This window comes from Halichoerus grypus, chromosome 10 (genome assembly GCF_964656455.1).
Source record: "Halichoerus grypus chromosome 10, mHalGry1.hap1.1, whole genome shotgun sequence".
Classification (NCBI taxonomy): Eukaryota; Metazoa; Chordata; class Mammalia; order Carnivora; family Phocidae; genus Halichoerus; species Halichoerus grypus.
The window spans coordinates 277,147-299,547 of NC_135721.1; the positions used below are offsets into that span (position 1 = coordinate 277,147).

Consider the following 22,401-nt stretch of genomic DNA (forward strand, 5'->3'; position numbering starts at 1 on the left):
AGTGCATTTGTTTAAATTTGCTTAATTTTTCCTCTTGTGTTTTATGAAAAGATTGTCTTTGAATTGAGGGGAGGAGAAAGAAGGACAAATAGTTATTTTTGCACGTAAAACTAAGGTCATCCAGTGCCCCCAGTAGTGAACTTTATTGTAAGTGTCTGCCCCAGGCATCCTGTGTTGGTGTCGCCATCCACATGGCAGAAGATGATGCCCTCCCGCTCCCGCTGGACTCACTGAGACGGTAGGAGCTCTGCTTCCCAGGTCAGTAATCCCTGAAGAGTGGGGCAACTCTTTGGGGTGTGCTGGGGCAGGTCAAAAACATCAGAGCACCTCTCTGTACATGTTTCTGGCTCAGCACACCTCACCTGCAGCTGTAGGTGGGCTTACAAAGGACAGAGTGTTTCGGTTCAGCCGTGCGCATGTGTATCCTCAGGCAAGTCCCCACAGCTTGGGGTTGCTTGGTGAAAACATCGGATGAGAGCCTGCCGGTTTTTCATTCTAGACTGTGAGCATGTTAAGAGCAAGAACATATCTGTTTTGTTTTCTATAGACTACTCCATGTTTAGCTGAATATTTGAACATAGGAGACACTCCATAAATGTTTCTGAGTGATTGAATCAATAAATACCTTTCCTCCGTTTAACCACCAAAAATGAAAATTTTTAGACTTTTAATTCTTTTCAAATCAAAACCACTTACATAGGTGATATTGAAAGTGCTATCTTGATTTAATAAATATGGCTATTTAAATAGAGTCATGATGGTTATCACAGAAAGGTTATTCAAATTGGCCTAATTAATCAAAACAGCAGTTAGTATTTGAAGAGGAAGACTGGGACTACCAGCAAGTGCTTATGCAAAAGATGCTATATGCCCCAATTTTTATATTTGTCACAGGGGACCAGACAATGTACCCTGCACCAACACTGAATGAATGCTGAGCATCTAGATTATGGCTTATACTTTCAATATTACCTAATAGAGTTCAAATGGATTTTTGGCTCATTGCTGAGCAGATATTTATAGAGTGCAAATGGTTAGTGCTCAAGGAATAGGTCCCTTTACCACTCACCCTAGTCTGAGAGTATCATAGGAAACTTAAATCCAGATTGGCTGAGGAAAGCCTGGATGTTTTTTTTTTTTTTGAAAGAGAGACAGAGACAGAGATCAAGAACAGGGTGGGAGGGGCAGAGGGAGAGAGAGAATCTCAAGCAGACTCCATGCCCAGGGCAGAGCCTGAGACTGGGCTTAATCCCAGGACCCTGAGATCATGACCTGAGCCAAAATCAAGAGTTGGACACCTAACCAACTGAGCCACCCAGGCGCCCTGGATGTTCTTGAACCACCCATCTCGGGTCTGAAAAGATTGGAAGAATAGCGAACAGTGAATGCGTTCAGCTGAGCACATCTCTTAAGTGTGGTGGGATGGAGCCGGAGCGTGAAGGGAGAGACAAGGTCCATGTTTTCAGAGCTGGCTGGTCTCAGGTGCGGGCAGCCACGGGGGCAGGGGTCGCCACACTCAGGCCCAGGTGTGGGTTCCAGGGCCACTAATTAGTTTCTGACCCTGACCAGCGGCTTGCCCTCTTTGGCCTCTGTGCCTCTCAAGAAAGTGAAATTGGAACATCTCTTAGGACCCATTCAACAGTGCAGGCTGATGACTCACCACTCACTCATGTAAATGGCATTTTTCACTTTTCAACTAAATGACCTTCTGTTGTAGTCAGACCTGTCAGCCCGCACAAGAGGGGAGGGTTCGAGGCTTTAGTTTATTGACCTCTTTTCTGTGATGGAACAGAAGCGGGTCTGTTGCTGTCAGCCCTGCTGTAGGGGCCCCGGGGGCCGTTCCGACGGTCAATCCGGACCCCTGCCTGTCCGGTGGGGACATCCAGGCCTGGGTGTGCACGTGGGAAGGTGAGAGGGGCCTGTGCGGGGGGTGCTGGGCCTGCGCCACCTCTGCTCCCTGACCCGACAGGGCGACACACAGCATCCCGAGGCACCTCTGCTCGGCCTCCGTCCCGTGTGCGGGGCTGAGAGCCGCCCCAGAATGTTCACTGAGTCGGGCTGCAGCGAACCGTGTCGGATGGGCACCTGAACCCGGGGCAGCGCAGGGGAACTCGTCTCTGTCATTCTGACAAAACGTTTTCTTATCTTTATGAAAAAAATTCTTTTTGGCTTTTTATCCTCTAAGATTCAAGTTTCCTACTGCTTTGCAACTTGTCAGCTTTGTTTTAGAAGAGATAAGCCCCCAGGTTGGAATCTAAGTCATGGCTGCAAGAGCGATAATCTGAGGAGAAAAGGGCTAAGAAACCTAAGTTTTATATTGTTTTCAGAGAAGAATAGAACCAGATACTGTAGAATCTGCTGTCAGCCAGGAGAAGGAGCCTGCTTCCGGGAGCGGGTGTAATGCAGGACGGGCCCTCCCCGACCTTCCAGGTTGCAGGGTCCTGTTAGGCACACTCGGGGGGGTTTGCTGGCCCCAGGGGAGATCAGTGCGAATGCAGGTGGACGATAGTAAGGGTGGGGTGGCCCCGTGCCTGGCACTCTCATATGTCCATGTCTGACCCATGCTGGTTAGACGAGTCTTGTGTCATGCAAGCCTCCTGTTCATAACAGAAGACGTCGGTTGATTGTGTTCAGGTACGCGGACCAGGGCATTGCACCAAGACATGGGTTGATGTGTTCAGGACAGGGACCAGGCGCTGCACGACTACAGGGCTTTCTTTTCTGGCACAAAAATGGGAGGATAACATCCTTAGCCACCAAATGCAAAATTCAAAAAGAAATTTGAGCTTTTCATCAAGAAAGATATTTTCAGCCTCCATTCATCTTGCTTGTTCCTTTTTCTTAACTCGTCTGGTACCCAAATAAAGGCAAAATTCCACCATCATTCTGTGTGGAGGGCCATGGCCACTTGCTTGGCATCTGGTCAAATTACTTATGCATCGCAGCTAGTAGAATTTTTCATCTGCCCCATGGTGGCTTAGTAAGTGACAGAAAAAGCACCAGGATATAAACAGCCCACACTGTGTTTGCAGAGAGGTTGGAGAAAGGCCAGCCCCGCCCGATGCCCTGACACAGCGTCTCTTGATTTGACCCAGCATAATTCAGGCTCTTCATACTTACTCTCCTTTTGGACACATGCAATCAATACAGAACGAGCTAGTTATGAAAGAGTGATTAAAGTCTGGGATTTTGTTTTAGATTGGACTTGGACTGTTCTCCAGGGACACTGAGCATCTAACCAAAGGCTGGCAAGGTTGCCCACTCCGTCTGTTTCAGAAATTCTCCACCTCGAAGTGAAGGAGAGATCTCAGAGTAATAAAATGTTTAAATTTTTAAAAAGTAGAATCCAGGTGGGAAATCCTGATTCCCATTATTCAGGCCAGGGCATAGTACTGAGGGTGCGGCTGCTACTGGATTTGGGGGCCCACGAGCAGACTAGCAGGAAGATGCGGGACACAGTACTTGGGCTGCTTTGGGGACATGGGGCTGGGTGCCAGTGGATGGGGGGTGAGGAGTTCTTACCACATGTGGTATCGTGTGAATTCCATACCATGGGCATTTTTTAAAAGTTTGGTTCATTTTTTTAAAAATAAAAGTAAGAAAAAGACTTTTCTACAGACTCTTGAGTAATAGCAATAAGAATCCCCCTTTTCTATAAACTTGGGCAGCTTTCTCTTTTGCCATTTATAGAATATATAAAAGAAAGACAACGGAAGTAGAATATGATTGTTTCAATTTCCTGTTTCTCTGCTCAGACGTCCTTTGTCCTGTGGGTCTGGGCAGGGACAAGCAGTCGTCTTTGGACTTCATTCAGTGACACGAACGACTGTGCCTCCTGTCTCCCTTTGTTCATCCCTGGCTGTTTTCCTAGGTGGGGCTTCACACTGGGATTCATGCTTTGGCCACCAAGAGCCACACTCAGCGTACCTATGGGCCCTGTCTGCAGTGTGAAGTGAACCATCTGCTTGTTTATAGGTTCCAACTGGTGAATGCTGATCATTTGGGACTATTTTTGGACACACCTTTCTCAAAAGTAAATCTGGTGTGAAATTTCCATGTTTAAAATGTCAGAATCCACCAGCTTTTATAGTTAGATTCTCAGGCTACAGATGAGGTGAGATCCAGCCACTGAGACCGTTAAACATGTGGCTCCTACTATTGAAGTTCAGGTGAGGAACCACACACGGTGCTGAGAAAGGCCAGAGCAGGAGGTCTGGAAGAGCAAAACTCTGAACCTCTTCCATATGCTTGGGATCGTCTCTCCATGTCTCTCTGACAGCGAATTTCAGATGTTTCTTCACTTTATGGAGATAACACAGGGAGAATTCTGCAGTGCACACAGCAGCTCCCAGCCTCTGTGGATGCAATCCAATCTCACCAACCTTGTGCTTGGTGCTGGGCTTGGGGACCCCCATAGAGGCTGAGGGATTCACCTCAGGGACACAGCCTCTGGAGCTTATAGGACTCATGTACACCTGGAATCGCCTGTCGCTGAAGCTTTAGGTGAGGGATATCATGGGTTATATAATGGATACTTTCAGTAGAACATCTTATATTCATATACAATTTTTATTTTTATTTATTTATTTTTAAAGATTTTATTTATTTATTTGACAGAGGGAGACACAGCGAGAGAGGGAACACAAGCAGGGGGAGTGGGAGAGGGAGAAGCAGGCTTCCCGCGGAGCAGAGAGCCCGATGCGGGGCTCGATCCCAGGACCCAAGGATCATGACCCGAGCCGAAGGCAGACGCTTAACGACTGAGCCACCCAGGCGCCCCCATATACAATTTTTAAACAGATAAAATAAAAGTTGTTTTATAGAAGCTTCATGCTAGTAATACATGCAAATACTTACATCATTTCCAAAGGAGAGTGTGTTCTCCTTCATGTGCAGGATGTCAGAACTTCTTTTGTGTGGAAGTAGTATGACTAGGTTTGTCCATGATCACAGAGATGCATGGTGGAAAGTCCTAGCTTTGCTGCTAATGAACAACATGGGCAATTCTTGACCTCTACATGTATGAGTTGGAAATATTCATACATGTCCCGACCCCAGGAAAGTCCAGAGAAAAGGGCAGCTGTGATGTGTGGGGTCACTTATCTCCCTACTCATTTCTGAGGGGTTTATGTCTCCAGGTCAAAGAGGCCATGAACATAAGGGCGTGAAGTACATGCTCACTGGGGACAGAGGAGGGAGCGAGGCTGGGGATGGCGAGGTGAGGGTGTGGGGTCAGTGTCCTAGAGGAGCCTGGTCAGGACTCTGGCTGTGCGACCTTGAGCAAGTTTTAAGTTCCCAGTTTCCTCATCTATAAAACAGCAGTGACACCCCCTAACACATAGGGTTATTGTGAGCATGTGCTAGCTCATAAATGAAACATGATTTACATAGTGTCTGATAGAAGGAGGGCAATTAGTGGTGATTTATCCCCTTTTTCAACAGAACTCAGAGTGGTGTTTCTCAATAAGGCAAAAAACTGCTTCCAAAAAATTTAAAAATATATTAAGCATCTAAAATAGTATTAATTTTTAGATACTACAATAGATTGACTTTGGATCTGAAATAATAAGATTACTATAAAAGGTGTCCCTTTAAAAGGGGGAAACAGTTCCATCACACCGCTGTTCCCCTGCGGGAGCAGGCAGCTGCACACTGGGATCCACATCCAGCCGATCTGGGGGGAGGTAGTAGCCCGTTGGAGAATTGACTCTTGTCAACACCATCTTAGAAAGCTGAACTGGCCCATACAGAGTTGTGGTTGATCCAGAATGCTCTGGGTCCTGAGCCACAGCATAGAAAAGAATAAGAGTTTAGCATCCGATGTTTGAGTTTTGGATCCCAAGAAGCAAAGAAGAGTAACATGTGGCTACTTTGGGATATGGGGGAAAAGGATGAGAATCTCAAGGTGGAGGGAATTGCTTTAGGAGCCTGTTTTGAAGGGGATTATCAGCCCTGGGAAGATGTGTCTCTGGCTGTGGGACCATGAAGAATCAGCTTGATGTGTTATGGAAGAGAACATTCAGCTGTCTCCTCTGGGCCAAGCCTGCCTGTCACCTGGCACTTCCACTGGCCCCCAGGGGATGCACTCAGAGTTCCCCACATTGGACACCTCATCAGGATCCCCTGATGTTTTGTCACTGGCCACTGTGGGCCTTTGCTTTTTCAGATCATAGCACCAGGGGCCTTGTGGGCTGGTTCCGTGAGTTTCAGCTAGAATTCTCAGGTTCTTTTCAACAAACGGTCAGTGCTTCATGGAAGAGCCTCTAAGGCAGTTTCTCGGTTGAGTGTTCTGGTGACAGTGAAGGCATCTCATAGCTCTTTCAGTTATGAAGCTGCACTGAATTGTTTGGATGGAAAAGGCAGTCAGACCTCTGTCTTACCACGGGGTGCCAGGCTCTGGTTCCTCCCAGGCTCCTGCCATGCCCCAAGGCAGGGTATAAGCAACAGCATTTGAGAAGAGAAGCCTTTGGAGCAATAAGGGAACCTTAAAACCTCTAGTCTATTCATTTTGAACTAGGGTTTTTTTAGAGTCCCAGGGATATTCAGAGTTTTTGGTGGGGGTAGGAGCAGACTGGCCTGACCTTCAGAGCTCTTGCGTCTTGCTGTGGTTCTGGGGCTAGCGCAGTACGCTGTTTCTAGTCTTGAGCCAGGAGTGCAGTGCAGTATGAAAAAGGCGCCTGACTTGAGAACTTTGTGGGGATTTGTGTGAAGGATGAAGTGTTTTTGTTTCTCTCCTCTGCATTTCCCAGAGTCCACATTTGTCTATTATGTCACCTGTCGTTCTACATCTTAAAAGGAAATGGAGGAAGAGAGAGGTGTTCAGAGAAGGGTGAGCCACGTGAGTGAGGGAGTGGGAGAGAGCACGTGGGAATCCTGACAGCTCAGCTTAGAGGAGAGTGTGCCACTGGGAGACTCTTTCGCTTTAGATTAAGCTTTTGTTTTCTTTGTGGTATTAGTTGTTGCCTAACCATGAGTTCTCACGCTCTCCAAGAGTTCTGCAGCTTGGCCTTTTGTTCCTAGCACAAGACTCTAAAAATGGTGTAAACTGACTCTACTTATCTAAGGGAAATTGTGACTACCTTCAGTCCTTGTGTGCATGTCCCCAGACTTTCCAGGGCTACATAAATAATAGAACCTTCAGAACAGAATCTATGAAGGTAAATATGGGAAACAATCTTTGGTTGCTAACTCTGGCTTAAGCCCTAGAGTTTTGTGGTTATGCCCAACAGCTCTCATGAGCAGGAGATGGATGGGGCACAGAGTTATTCCTAGAGCCAAGCTGGCTGGCAGAGGTTGCTCATAGGCCTCCATCAACTCCTCCACCTCTGTCTTGCAACACACAACTCAATGTTTCCAGATGTTCTGAGTTTCATTGTTTATGGATTCAGGACCTAGAAGCCAGAAATCTTGTTTTCCACACCCTTGGGATGCCTCCTGCTGAAATTGGAACTTGGAGTTTCTAACTATGTCAGGTCCAAGACAACAATTCTATGGCTCAGGTGAGGAGTGACAATGGCATGTGTTGCCCACCTTGGCTCTGTCTACCCTGATGTTGTTTTAGAGGGTCCTGTGAACACATTGTTGAACTGGTAAGTTTTGAACTCTCATGACTCAAAAGACAAATCATATCTGTTTGTTTTTGTTCAATTTTCCAAGTTTTATATAGAGTTCCCATAAATAAAACATTGTGCTTTGAGAATGTGAGGGCATGAAAACAGAGTTTAGCCAAAAGCAGTACCTAATATTCTAGTCTCCTGGGTTGTTTGTTAGGAACCCTGATTTTTATATTAGAAAATAATTCAGGGCTCCAAAAGGTTACCTAATTGGATTTTTCATTTCTCTTTTATTTATACATGAAGTGTTAAAAGTATTTATGTGTAAAATCTTCTTGTTCCATACAGTAATAAGTAAGGGCATGGGAATTCCTACAGGTATCAGTAACATGACCACAATTTAGTGCCCCCCTCACAGGCTGTGGCAAAGTTTGGATTCATATCCTGACTCAGCTATATGATGGAAGTGAGCTTCAGGGTTATTTTTTTTCATCAGTGATACATATTGATGATGGTGTGCCCATGAGATATATACAAAAACTTGTTACATTTAAGATATTTGTGGATTAATGACCAATAATGTTTTTGATGGGTCTCACTCTTTTCCTCCTATGGTTTTATTCTCTGCTAAAGCAACCTTAGGACCACCATATTTAAATATACAGATATTCCTATATATTTTGATTTTCAGCACCATGAATTTTTTTCAGGGACATTATAATCTCTATCTATATACTGATTCAATATTAGCATTCAAAAAACAAACATTGGTGATATTTTTGGCTGCTTAGAGAAGGTACTATAACTGATGGATTATTGGAGATATTTATTTTTGAAAGAAGGGGGGAGAAGTCAAGAATGGGTAAATGTATTTTAAAAGTAGGGCTCCTAATGATTAAAATGAAAGTTTAGGTGGGTGATTTGGGATGACCTGAGAAAACATGTCATTTTTTGAAGGTGAGAAGAGATCTTAGAAGTTGAACATATTCAAATGAAATAATTCAGTGAATAAAATTTAGCAGAAGTTTTGTTTTTTGTTTGTTTGTTCTCTTTTGTTTTGTTTTGCCAGAAGTGGGCTTAACAGATTTTCTATAGATATATAACATGATAAAGGTGTCAAGCAAAGAGACAAATGGACTAACTTAGAAATGGGATGATGAGACGAATGTATGATTAGAGCAGCCAATTAAGTGAACAGTGGTCAGTGAGATAGTATATCAATTAGTTTTGGCTGTGTAACAAATGGCCTCAAAACTTATTAGTTAAAACAATAGCCATTTTCTTTAGCTCACTATTCTGTGGGTTACTGGGTGGTTCTTCTGGTCTGAGGTAGTTCAACTGATGTCTGAAGGGCTGTCATTCATCTGTGGACAGATGACAGGTCTACTGGTGGCCAAGGGCTAGCTGATGTTAAGCTGAAGTTCTTTAGCTCTTCTCTAGTTTTTCATTTAACAGGATTGCTTAGCATCATTAACATGACAGACTTAGGGTTCCAAGATGTGAATCTAACCATATTAGTAATTACATTAAATGTAAATGGGCCAAATATTCCAATTAAAATGCAGAGATTGTCTAAATAGACTAAATAGAAAATAAGACTTTCTATGGGCTGCCTGAGATTTTAAATATAAAAAATAAGTGGAAAGTAAAAAGACGGAAAAAGATATACCATGCAATGAATATAGGAAAGCTGATGTGGTTACCTACCAGACAATGTAGACTTAAAGACAAGATGGTTACCAGAGATAAAGAGGAACATTTTACAATAATAAAATGGTCAGTTTTTCAGAAAGCCATAATTATCATTATGTGGAGGTATCTAAATATTTCAAAAGAGCCTCAAAATGCATGAAAAGAAAACTGATAGAATGAAAGGGAGAAATAGACAACTCTAAAATCACAGCTGGTGATTTTCAACACCCCTTTCTTGGTAAGTGATAGAACAACTAGAAAAAAAATCCAGTGAGGAGGGCGCCTGGGTGGCTCAGATGGTTAAGCATCTGCCTTCAGCTCAGGTCATGATCTCAGGGTCCTGGGATCGAGTCCCGTATCAGGTTCCCTGCTCAGTGCAGAGCCTGCTTCTCCCTCTCCCTCTGCCATTCCCTCTGCTTGTGCTCTTCTGTCTATCTGTCAAATAAATAAAAATCTTTTAAAAAAATTTAAAAAAAATCCAGTGAGGATATGGAAAATTTGAACAATGCTATCAACTAACCTGATTCAATTTACCTTTTTTTTTCAATTTACTTTTATAGAACACTCCACACAACAACCAGGGAGTAGACATCCTTTTCAAGGGCAGCTGAAATATTCACCAAGATAGACCATATGCTAGGTCATAAAATAAATCTCAGTACTCTTTGAAAGTCTGAAACCTTACAGTTTCTGTTCTCTGATCAAAACAGAATCAAATGAAAAATCAACTACAAAAAAAAAAATAGAAAAGTCTTCAAATGCTTAAAAATTAATCAATAAACTTCTAAATAATTCAGGGGTAAGAGATGAAGACACTAGGAAAATTGGAAAATATTTTAACTTTATGAAAATGACTACAATAATAGCATTTAGAGGGAAATTTAATGATGCTTCTAATGATGATATTAGAAAAGGACAATAGTTTAAACTCTCCCTGTGTTTCCACATGAGAAACTAGAAAAAGGGAAGTAAACTAAAACCAAATAAATAGGATGAAAGAAATTAATAAAGAACTGAAATAAGTAAAGTAGAAAAAGACAAACAATAAAGATAAAATACTGTAAGTTGGTTCTTTATAAAGAATAATAAAATGGATAAATCTGTAGTGAGACTAATCAAGAAAAAGAACAAAAACAGAAAATATTAGAATGTAAGAGGCAATATCACTGCAATTTTTATACAGTTTAGAATGAGTATAAGGGAATATTATAAACAAAGTTATTCCAATAAATTTGATAACTTAGATGAATTCCAATAAATTTGATAACTTCGACAGACTTACCAAAATTGACACAAAAATAAATAGAAAATTTAAATAGCCATATGTCTAATTTAAAATGTGAACTTTTGTATTGAAGATTATTAAAAAACCTTACCACAGAGATAAATTTGAGCCCAAATGGTGACTTCTAGAATGATGGAAGAAATAATATTACAAAAATTACAAAAATAGGAGATGAAGGAATTCTTTCCCACTGATTTTATTTACACAGCCCACACAGCCCTGATACCAAAACATGATAAAATAAAAGGATAGTATAACATTGCCAAGAAGGATATATTCCAGAAATCCAAAGGTTAATTTAACATTTGAAAAATCCATCAATATAAAACAACATATTAACAAAATAAAGGAAAAAACTGTATGATAATTTTAATAAATGCAGAAAAATATTTGACAAAATTAAACATCTATTTGTGATAAAAAATATTTTTAGCAAATGCAAACAAAAAAATAAAAAAGGAACTTCTTCAATCTGACAAAGGGCATCTATGAAAAACCTACAGATCACTTAATGGTAAAATATTGAAGGCTTCTCCCCTAAAGTCATGAGCAAGGCAAGGATGTTCTTTCTGACCACTTAAATTCAACATTGCATCAGAGTAGCTAGCCAGTGCAATCAAATAAGAAAAAGAAATAAAAAGGCATATGAATTGGAAAAGAAGAAAGAAAACTGTCTTTATTTACATATGGCACAATTTTTATGCAAATAATTCTAAGGGATATACAAAATAACTACTAGAAATAGTAAGTGAATTTAGCAAGGCCATAAAATACAAAATAAGTATAAAAATTAATTGTATATTTAATTCTATATACTAGCATCAAGTAAGTGGAAAATGAAATAAAACTTAATTTATAATAGAATTAAGATGGAATATAAAATATTCAGAAGCATATTTCATAAAAGTTGGAAAGAATTGTCAGGAAATTAACAAGTATTTAAATAAATGGAGGCAAATACTACTGTCATTAATTTAGAGATTCATTTTGTTAAGAATTCAAATACCCAAAAATTATTATTTAGATTCAACACACTCCAACCAAAATACTAACAGGCGGCTTTTATAAAAATTTATAATTTAATCCTAAAATTTATATGGAAATGCAAAGGGACTGGAAGAGCTCAAATACTTTTGATTATGAAGAAGAAAGAGGAGGAGTCATCTTACCTAATTGCAAGACTTAGTAAAAATCCACAGTAATAAAGACAGTGTGGTATGAACAATTACATCAGTGCAACAACAGGTAGATGGCTCAGAAATAGACACCCACGTAGATGATAAATTGATTTTTGACAAATTTCTAAAGAAACTAAATGGAAAAGGGTGTTCTTTAAAAATGATGTTGGAACAACAGAATAAACACATGGAAATAACTAATCACTTCTATCCCTACCTCTCATTATGCATATAAATAAATTATGGTTCATATACCAGATAAAAACTAAAGTTACCCTTGAAGAAAACATGGGAGAATATTCTGCAACCTTTTCATAGGCAAAGATTTCTTAAAGAGAAAAAAACAAGCACTAACCCATAAAGAACAAATTGGAAAATCAGACTGCATCAAAATTTTAAAATGTTTAAAACATATTATTAAGAAAATAAAAAGGCAAGTCATAGAATGGGAAAAGATATTCATAATACATATATCTGACAGTAGACTTATAAACAATATATAAACTCAAATGAATCAATAAAAAATAGATAACCAAATAAAGATGATTCAATGACTCATGCTGACGTTCTACTAAAGAAGATATACATATACACAGTAGAAACATGCAAAGGTGCTAAAAAATGTTAGATATCAGGGAATGTAAATTAATATCAGAATGTGACATTACAATTTGCTAAAATCAAAAATTTATTTTTTTAAAGATTTTATTTATATATTTGACAGAGAGAGACACAGCGAGAGAGGGAACACAAGTAGGGGGAGTGGGAGAGAGAGAAGCAGGCTTCCTGCTGAGCGGGGAGCCCGACTCAGGGTTCCATCCTAGGACCCTGGGATCATGACCTGAGCTGAAGGCAGACACTTAACTGACTGAGCCACCCAGGCACCCTGCTAAAATAAAAAAATTAACCAAATATGGAGGTAGTGGTTGGGGAGCAACTAAACTTTCATATGTTGCCAAGGGAGTGAGAAATGGCTTGATCACTTTGGAAAACTTTTGGCAGGTTCTTATAAGGTAAAAATATACCTGCAATATGACTTAGTGGTACCACTCTGGTATTTACACAAGATGTATGAAAAAAGTCTGTCCACAAAAAGGCTTGCTCAAGAATGTCTGTAGGAGCTTCTCTCATGACCCCAAAGGCTATAAGCAATCCAAATACCCACTAGTAGGAAAATAGATTTTAAAAAATATGATACAATCATACTGTAGCTACTACTCAGCAATAAAGAAGGAATGACAGTGATTCACACAGCAGCATAGGTAAGTCCTAGAACCCTATGTTGGCTAAAGGACACATGCACAGGAGAGTGTGTGTTGCCTTACTCCCTTCACAAGAAAGGGTAAGAATGGACAATCCCTGTTGATAGAAACCAGAACAGTGGTTTCCTGTGGGGGTTAGTGTCCATCCCTGTAGGAATGATACAACTTTCTGCACAATAGAAATGTTTTTATATCTTGACTGGTGTGGTGCGTTGAAATGGTGGCCCCCAAAGATATCCAAGTCCCAATCCCTGGGCCTGTGTGTGTTATTTTATATGGAAGGGGGACTTTGCAGATGTGATCAAGTTGGTGATCTTGAAATATGGAGACCATTCTGGATCAGTGTGTCCTACAAGAGGTGGGCAGAGGGAGGTCTGAAGACAGAAGAGTAGCAGACGAGGTCCTAGAGGAAGGGGAGAAATGTTGTGGGAGGCAGGGCCATGAGCTACAGATGAGGACAGCCTCCAGAAGCTGGGAAAGGCAGGGAAACAGACTCTGCCTCAGGGCCTTTGGAGGGAGCAAGGCCCTGCCAACACCTTGACTCTGGCCCAGTGAAGCTCATTTTGGATTTCTGACTGCCGGTCTATGAGAAAATAAATGTGCACTGGTTTAGCCACCAAGTCTGGTAACTTGTTGCATCAGAATTGGGAAAATAATGCACTGGCATGGTGGTTTGTGACTGTGTATTTATCAAAATATCAAGTTTGCACCCCTAGCAAAACTGTGAAAACAAAACAACAGCCAGTGGTTGCCAGGGGTCGAGTGCAGTGAGAGGAATGAATAGGTGGAACACAGAACATTCTTAGAGCAGTAAAATATTCTACAATGCCATAGTGTTGGATACACATCACTATATGTTTGTGCAAACCCACAGAATGAACAACACCACGTCTGAACCGTAATGGAAACTCTAGACTCTGGGTGATGTTGATGTCTCTGCATGGGTTCATCCTTGGTAACAGATGTGTCTTCTGGTGGGGGTGTTGACTATGGGGGAGGCTGTGCATGGCGGGGGGCATGGGGTGAATGAGAACCCTCTAGGCCTCCCTCCCAGTTTTTCTGTGAACCTAAAACTGTTCTAAAAATAAAGTCTTTTAAAAATGTACCCTTAAGATCTGTGAATTTGACTGTATGAAAATTTTACCTCAATTTAAAAAACCCTCAAAAACAACAATAAAAAAAGAAAAAAGAAATCTATTCCATGCTTAGACACAAAAATACACACACACACAAAATGGGAGTTCATATTTGATGTCCTCTTCTGAAGGAGATTCAAATATATTTTTTTGTGTGATTCTTATTCTTTAAAGTAAAAAATTCCTCAACAGAACCTGTCAAATCTCTAAATTGTTCTTCTAAATTAACGCAACATAGTCATTTTTCCAGACACCTCTGAACTACTAGTTTTGATCCCACTCTCCATTAACTGGTGAACCCTCTGTCTCCAGTAAACTGGGGGGACACCTTTGTTCTGCCTCATCCCCTCTCCCATGAATCTGCCCACTGCCCCTCCTTCATTCCATTGTGGTCCAAGTCCACCACATCTCTCTTTAGATTGAGAAGAAGCAGAGGAAGAATGAAAGCAAGGTCAAGGAAGAGAGACTGCATACCTGGGGAAGGGCATTTTCCTTCAGAGAGGGACACAGGGCGAGGACTGAGCTATAAGCCCAGGACTGAAAAATGCAAAGGGAAAGGAGATGCATCAGGACCACATGCTTGTAAAGAATGTCCTGAAAAAGATGCCTGAAAAAGATGCCTCTTCCTGTCATTAAATAGGGAGTGAACTATACATGCATCAGTGGTGAGGAGGCTCCAGGGAGCTGACTGGAGCATCCTGAATGCAGCCAGGAACCCCCATTGCAGGGGTGCACAGAGGCACACAGTGTTGCCTGGAGGACAGGGGCGCACAGAGGTACTCAGTGGTGCCCGGAGAGCCAAGATGCACAGAAAAAGGTGCCAGGGGACAAGCTGACGGGCAGGCAGTTTGCAGGGCAAGAAAGAAAGATGAGCATACAACACCCAAAGCTCTGTTGGGCACATTTCACCCTGGTACACCCACTGTGGGTGAAAATAAAGGGGTTGCCTGTGCCTGAGTCAATGTGGAGACAGGACACCAAGGGGTCACAGCAAAGGTGAGACATCCAGCCACATGCAGAGGGTCCCTGTCTGAGGAGATGCTGGTGGGTAGGGTATGTCCATGGAACCTGCCCCTCAGGTGTGCCCTCCCTCTTCTCAGCCCACAGACTTCTCTTCTTGTGGGGGTGGCCCCTTTCTCTTTCATTCACAATTTGCAGTAATTGTCCTTGTCTACATTTCCAAATTTAATAAGAAAAGGTTTAAAATAGTCTCTGAACAGTGAAAACCAGAAAGGACTATAAAAGGTTAAAAATAACTTTGAACATGTTTAAAAATATAATTGCTTTGGATACACAATCTGTGGCTCTCAGCTGGCTCTGCTAAATGCCAGCACTTTTGTACTTCAGAGCTGACATCCCTCCATTGACTCTAACCGAAAGAAAGGCAAAAGTGTTTATTGCCAATCCTGAGTCAAAATGATCACCAGATAACACGATTTTGCTGCCTGATCCACACTTAGAATACACCTCCAGACCGTTATTCCAAAACCCCTCATGTCTTTGTGTTCTTTGTGCATGTTAAGTTTTATGTAAAATTAAGCCATTTCTTTTTTTTTTTCCCCTGAAGCAGGCCAAGCATCTAAATCTTCCTGTTGGCAGCATCTTCCTGCAGGTGCTGTCTGGGCTCTCTGGGCAGGCTGGTGTGAGTGCCCAGGACTTGGAAGTGTAGGCAAAGTCCAGCTCTCCCATTCCTGGAGGTGCCAGCCTTCTCTGAGATGTTTAATGCCATCATGTTCCCATCCCTCTCCCACTACACCCATTCTCTTTACAGAGGTTAAACTTGTAAATTTTCCCTCTTTAGCAAGAGAGGCTGCAGGCTACGTCACATTATACTGGGTGGAACACTGATGCAGCTTTACCTGGACAGGTGGCCTTGGTGGAAGTCGTTGCATCAGGTTTAATGACAGGCTGCTTATCTTTCAGGCACCTTCACTCCCAAGGAGGATGAAAGTAAGCAGGTGTATGTTCCCCTAGCTAGCCTTAGAGATGCCCAGAGAGAAACAACATTCCTAGAACTCAGAGCCCTTTAGCAACTGGAACAAAATCCAAGCTCAACCTCTGAACGGGGTTAGGTTGGGTCCACTGCAGGGATGATGAGTGGCATGGAATGGGGTGTTCTATGTTTAATACTTGGTCTATGTTTAATACATAGTCTCTTAACTATGAAAGAAAAACAGTGATTACCAGGCATATTACCAGGAAAGATAGAGAACAAATAGACAACAAGCAAATACACGAATTTGAAGACTTTGCAAGCAGAAGAAAACAAAATAATCAATACCATCTTCAGGGAGGTTAGGGATGGTATCAGAGCCCCCAGTGAGAACAAGCATTACACAGAATCATTCAGAGGACAACAGTGAACCCTTAGATAAGCATACATATATATATGTAATACATATATAATATATATAACACATATAAAATTTATGTGTATTTGTATGTTTATATGTATATATATAACATAACATATAATTATATATAACATAATATATAAAACGTTAACTCAGTAAAAGAGCTGGAAAGTATTGTTGAGGAAATCATCTGTGGAAGCTAGAGCTAAAAGACAAAGAGATGGGCAATAATTAACTCTAGAAACAACCAAATCTTCTTTTAAAAAACAGATCCATAGTTTATTGTATGTCTTACGTCAATTGAATTTGCAGTCACAAAAATGTGAATACTAAATAGTGATTTGGCCTGAAGTACGAGGTAGGTATTTGAGGAAGATGGGGAGTTCATGTTGGAGTCTGGAGTTGGAAATGGGGCCAGTGGGAATGCAATAGAACATGCCTAATCTTAAAATTTCAAAAGTATACATTCAGACTTGTGATACAGAGATGTGGAATCACTGTGCAGTGGTGTGAGCTGAAAGGGAAAATAATGTTGCCTTTGTGCCTGAATAACCTTGATAAAAATGAAGAGTAAAACTAACAATTAATGAAGACAAGACATAGATGCTCATGATAGAGCTGCTAGAATCTGTATGTGAGGGCTATTTTACCATGAACTTTCTGTTCTTGCTCTCAGGAACACTGGACAGCACTTCAGCACTGTTCTTAGGGGCCATTTAAACAGCAAAATCTCCAAGAAAAACACAAAAAAAGGGCAGAGATTTGACACTACATGAGCTGTAAATAGTACACTGTTCCATGACAGGAGCTGAAACAAGAAGGCAGAGGGCAGCCTTGATCTCAGCTTTGAACATGGGCCTCAAGCAGCTCAGACTTCTTGCTTCTCTGTGCTTATCTTCAAGTAGCCCTGCAGCAAGTGCGGACATGTGGACTTCAGGTTACAAGTAAATTCTGGTGAGTGGGTGAATTCACGAATGCTTTGTAATAAGTTTTAAAATTAGGAAGTGTGAGTCCTCCTACCTTGTTTTTCTTTTTCAAGATGGTTTTGGCTATTTGGGGGTTCCTTAAAATTTCATATGAATTTCAGAATCACCTTTTCCATTTCTGCAAAAAAAGGTCATTAGAATTTGGAGAGGGATTGCCCAAATCCATAGATCACTTGCCATATTCATAATATTGAGTGTTCTAGTCCATGAACGTGGGATGTCTTTCCATTCATTGAAGTCTTCTTTGATTTCTTTCAGCAATGTTTTATAGTTTCAGTGTCCAATTATTTTATTTCCTTGGTTCAATTTCTTTCCAAATATTTTATTCTTTTGAACTCTATTGTAAATGGAATTGCTTTCTTAATTTCCTTTCAGATTATTTAATGCTGGTGTATAAAAACACAGCTGATTTTTTTGTGTTGACCTTGTACCCTGCAACTTTGCTGGATTTCTTTATTTGCTCTAATAATTAGTTTGTTTTTTATGTGGATTCTATAGGATTTTCCATATTTAGAATCATGTCATCTGCAAACAGATATAGTTTTACCTCTTTCTTTCTAATTTGAATGCCTTTTATTTCTTTTTCTTGCCTGATTGCGCTGGCTAGGACATCCAGTACTACCTGGCATAGCATTGTGAAAGTGGGCATCCTTTTTGTTCCTGATTTTAGAGGGAAAGATTTGGTCTTTCACTAACAAATGGGATGCTAGCTGTGAGTTTTTCAATTACCCTCTATCATGTTAAAGATGTTCTCCTCCATTCCTAGTTTGCTGAGTATTTTTAAATGAAGAAGTCGTGTTGAATTTTATCAAATGCTTTTTCTGTGTCTATTGAGATGATCATGTGGGTGTGTGTTGTTTTCTTCATTTTACCAATGTGGTGTATTACATGACTGATTTTCTTATATTGAACTGTCCTTGTATTGCTGGGATAAATCCTACTTTGTATAATCCTTGCATGATGTATAATCCTTTTAATGTGCTATTGGATTCAGCATGCTAAAAGGCAATGCTACTCAGTAAAAATGTTCACACCTTTGTTGTATAACTTAACTTGAGCTTTATTTGATGAGTCCAGGTCAAGATCAAAAGCTGGAGTTACCTTAACTATTTGTTAATAACTGTTGGTTACACCTTTGCTAGTTGGACATTTCAGAGAAGTGGAAATTAATCATATTAAGGTCAGCATACAAAAAGTAGATTTCTGTTTCTAGGAGTTTTTTCAGTTCCATAATAGATTATTAACTATGCCTAGTCAACAAGTCTGTGATCCTGCATGGAATTCATACCAAATTTATCCAAGTTTTAAAAATAAGTATAGTAAAACATATGTCTTGTTATCTAATTCATATTTAAAACATAGGAATGTATGAAATCTGATTTCATACAACATCAGTATCTCCTTTTTTCTTTTTACTGATAGTGATTTGTAATCAAATTTAGTTTTGAAATGTTTTTCTCTAGATAAATATTTCCTAAGGATTATTGTGTTTTTGTGTGGTATGTATCAAAGGCATAATTCATTGACTCTTCATTGACTCCTGCATTTTCTCTATAATATTGCCTCCAGCTAATGAATTAATTTTCTTTTTGGTGTTAGTTTTTATTTTTCATTTGAATTACAAAAGTAGTAATTTCCTATAGTTATGCTTTTGTCAATAATACATAGAGTTTTTACCAAAAATGGTATAATTCTTGAGATAGTTGTTATGTTTTTCCAAGATGTTCTTTAAAAACTCATGATACATGTGTATGAAGTTATATCCATTTTTTAAAAAAATTCATGTCTTTCTTCTCTCCTCATTTGCTTTTGAAGATATTAGAGGGTAAAATTCTTATTTCACATTTAAAAAATGATCTCTTCCTTAAAAGATAAAAATCCAAGACTTTTAAATTTCCTTTTAAGATTTTTTTTTTAATTTATTTATTTGAGAGAGAGAGAGAGCACAAGACAGGGGGGCGGGAGAGGGAGAAGCAGACTCCCTGCTAAGCAGGGAGCCCGATGCGGGACTCGATCCCAGGACTCCAGGATCATGACCTGGGCCGAAGGCAGTCGCTTAACCAACTGAGCCACCCAGGCGCCCAAATTTCCTTTTATTTTAGATAATCATCAACAAAAATTGATTTATTATAGTATATGTTTGCTATTAAAATAATTTTCATAATTAAAATTAAATATGTATTTATATCAAGTCTATTTTTAACCCCCTACTTTTGGTATTAGCACAATGTATTACAATTACTGTCACATCTTTAAGAGTGTGGGCTCCATCAGGCCAGGGGCTGATCCTCTTGATCTCTGTGTCAGTGGCCTCTGCTAGTGCAGAGCTTGGCATGGGCTAGTCCCATCCTTCCTCCTGTTGATCCTTCTCCTTCTGGTCACTTTTCCTTGCTTCTTGTTTTATTTATTTGTTTGTTTTTCTTCATTTCTCTTATTTTTCCCTTCTTCCTTCCTTCCTCCTTTCCTTCCTTTCCCTTTCTTTTTTCTCTTTCTTTTATCCTCATTTGTTGAATAAGAAAGCATAAGTAGTGTTTTATATCTCATCCATCTAGATGACATAATTTAAAATATGCATGTGACCATATCCTGAAATGCTATAGTATCTGCCTGCTGGATTAAGTTGAGTTAGGAACTCTAAAAATTCTGCAGTGCCCAGGAGGTCATTCCAGATATTGTTTGAAATACTTTCCTTTTCACAGTATCCATGCACTCCTTATACAGTATTTTGCAAAAAACAAAACAAAACAAAACAAAAAGAACAAAAAAAAAACCATAATTGAGAATATAATGGGTGCCCTTTGATAATTCTGATTTGTTACCAGAAGAAAATTTGACGCTGCTTTACATTTCTGGTTACATCCCTCTTAGGTTGACTATTACTTGTTTTGACAACTGAAGTATCACTGGTTTGGTATTAGAAGACAATAAAGGCAGCTATACCCAAGAGAGCACTTAGGATGGAATGGGCACCCTCAAACAGAATGTACTTTCAGTAATTCTGCAGCTTTTCTAGAAGTGAGTCACCGCCAGCAGCAGCATATTTTGTCCAGGACATCTCCTTTGGTCACTAGGACTCTGTGTGACGCATGCTTGACCTTCATGAGCTGCTCAGTGCTTGGGAGACCTCCCTCTTCTCCATCAAGTTGCTTCTTCGGAAACGAAGTCCCAAGAATCCACACCTCGGTGTCAGAGGTTGCACTGGCACCTGGAGGTGACTGGGTGTCAGACTCTGTAGGACTGCTCCCCACCCCCCTCACTCCACTCACTTTCTCTAAGGGCTCAGGCTAGATACCTTCATTACTTTGTCAGGTGCAATTTACCAAAGTCATAAAAAAACATGCCACCCATATGTCTTTTGAAATAAGATTAAATTCCTTCATGAAAATATACTCTGCAACATGAGATCTATAGTTCTGGAAATAAGTATCCAGATTTCATCACTCATATCTAAGCAGGGAAGAATCTTCTTCCAAGCCAGGCTGAGGGAGAGAAATTATCTGATTAATCAGGAATATAATAATTCTTTTTGAAGAGTAGATTTTATTCGAACTCTAACAGGACAGTAGAGGATGGAACAAGGAAAGAAGCACAGAAGCGAGGCCAGTGGCTGAAGTTACCAGCTAGTCTTCATCACTGGTCAGTTTCTAAAGAATTTAAATATATTAAAACACAGGGAACACAAATTATAGTACATAATTTAATCTTGCCTTGGTGATTCAGAAACAATTCAGCATCTTGCTTCAGGGTTAGTATTATGAATATCTGTGGACACTGCATAGTTCTGTGCTTGAGAAATTTGCTTTATCAGCATTGATGTATATAACCCAGGAGACTTCACCTAAAACCCCAGTATCAGCCAGCATGTTTATTTAAAATCTAACCCTTCAGTGGTCAAAAGGTGCCAACTTCCAGTTATAAAATAAGTAATTCATGGAGATGTAATGTACAGTATAGTGACCATGGTTAATAACACTGTATTGTATATTTTAAAGTTGCTATAAGAGCAGATCTTAAAAGTTCTCATCACAAGAAAAGATCTATAACTATGTGGTGATGGATGGTAACTACACTTATTGGAGGGATCATTTTGCAATACATGCATCTATCAAATAATTATGTTGTCCATCTGGAACTAATACAATGTTGTATGTCAATTATACCTGAATAAATAAAATAATGGTAGACATTTGTCTTTCTATTATGCTTAATGCTTTAATTCATGTTACTTATTGGAAAACACTTATCATGTGAAAAATATTTGTACATGTCTTGAGTCTATTTTTAGCACGATCTCTTTATGTATTCATCAGTTGCTGTACCATTGTAATGCTTTATTAATTATTAAAACTGAAAATACATTTTAATGTCATTTATACAAACGACAACTTACTGTACTTTGTTTTTTAATTTTTCTCTATTTGTTTCTGTAAATGAGTTTAGATTTATTCTGTCAAGTTATATGGGAAGAATTAATATCCTTCCAATATTTTGTTTTAATTCGAGACCTATCTCTTCATTTATCCAGGTCTTTTAGAGTTTTCCCCATCAACAAATGACAGATTTACCATATAGGTCCTCTACATTTATGAATGTGCATTCCTAGGTCCTTTATATTTTTTGTTGCTGTTATAAAAAGAGTCTTTTCCATCATATTTTTTGATACCAGCACTGAGATTTTTCACATTTACTTGTGTCTGATCACCTTATTTCATTACTAATTTCCAATAGGCTCCCTTCGGCTTCACAGGTCTCATGACCTACAAGTTGCACTAATTTGGTCTCCTGTTTTTCCATGTTTGCTTCTTTCTTGTTTTGTCTTTTTTTAAATTAATTAATAATTGATTTGAGAGAGAGAGAACATTGGGGAGGGGCAGAGGGAGAGGGAGAGAGAGACTCTCAAGCAGACTCCCTGCTGAGTGAGGAGCCCGATGTGGGGCTGGATCCCACAAGCCTGA

General features: G+C 39.9%; 1 long non-coding RNA gene across 1 annotated transcript in view; it reads left to right on the forward strand.

The window, feature by feature from the left end:
• LOC144379183 (uncharacterized) overlaps positions 1 to 21,804 on the forward strand; it is a 39,568-nt gene extending 17,764 nt beyond the window's left edge. Inside the window, exons 2-3 of the long non-coding RNA XR_013441555.1 lie at positions 17,137 to 17,414; positions 20,315 to 21,804. This is a non-coding gene — a long non-coding RNA (uncharacterized LOC144379183). The remainder of the gene's footprint in view (positions 1 to 17,136; positions 17,415 to 20,314) is intronic.
• Positions 21,805 to 22,401: the final 597 nt, after the last annotated feature.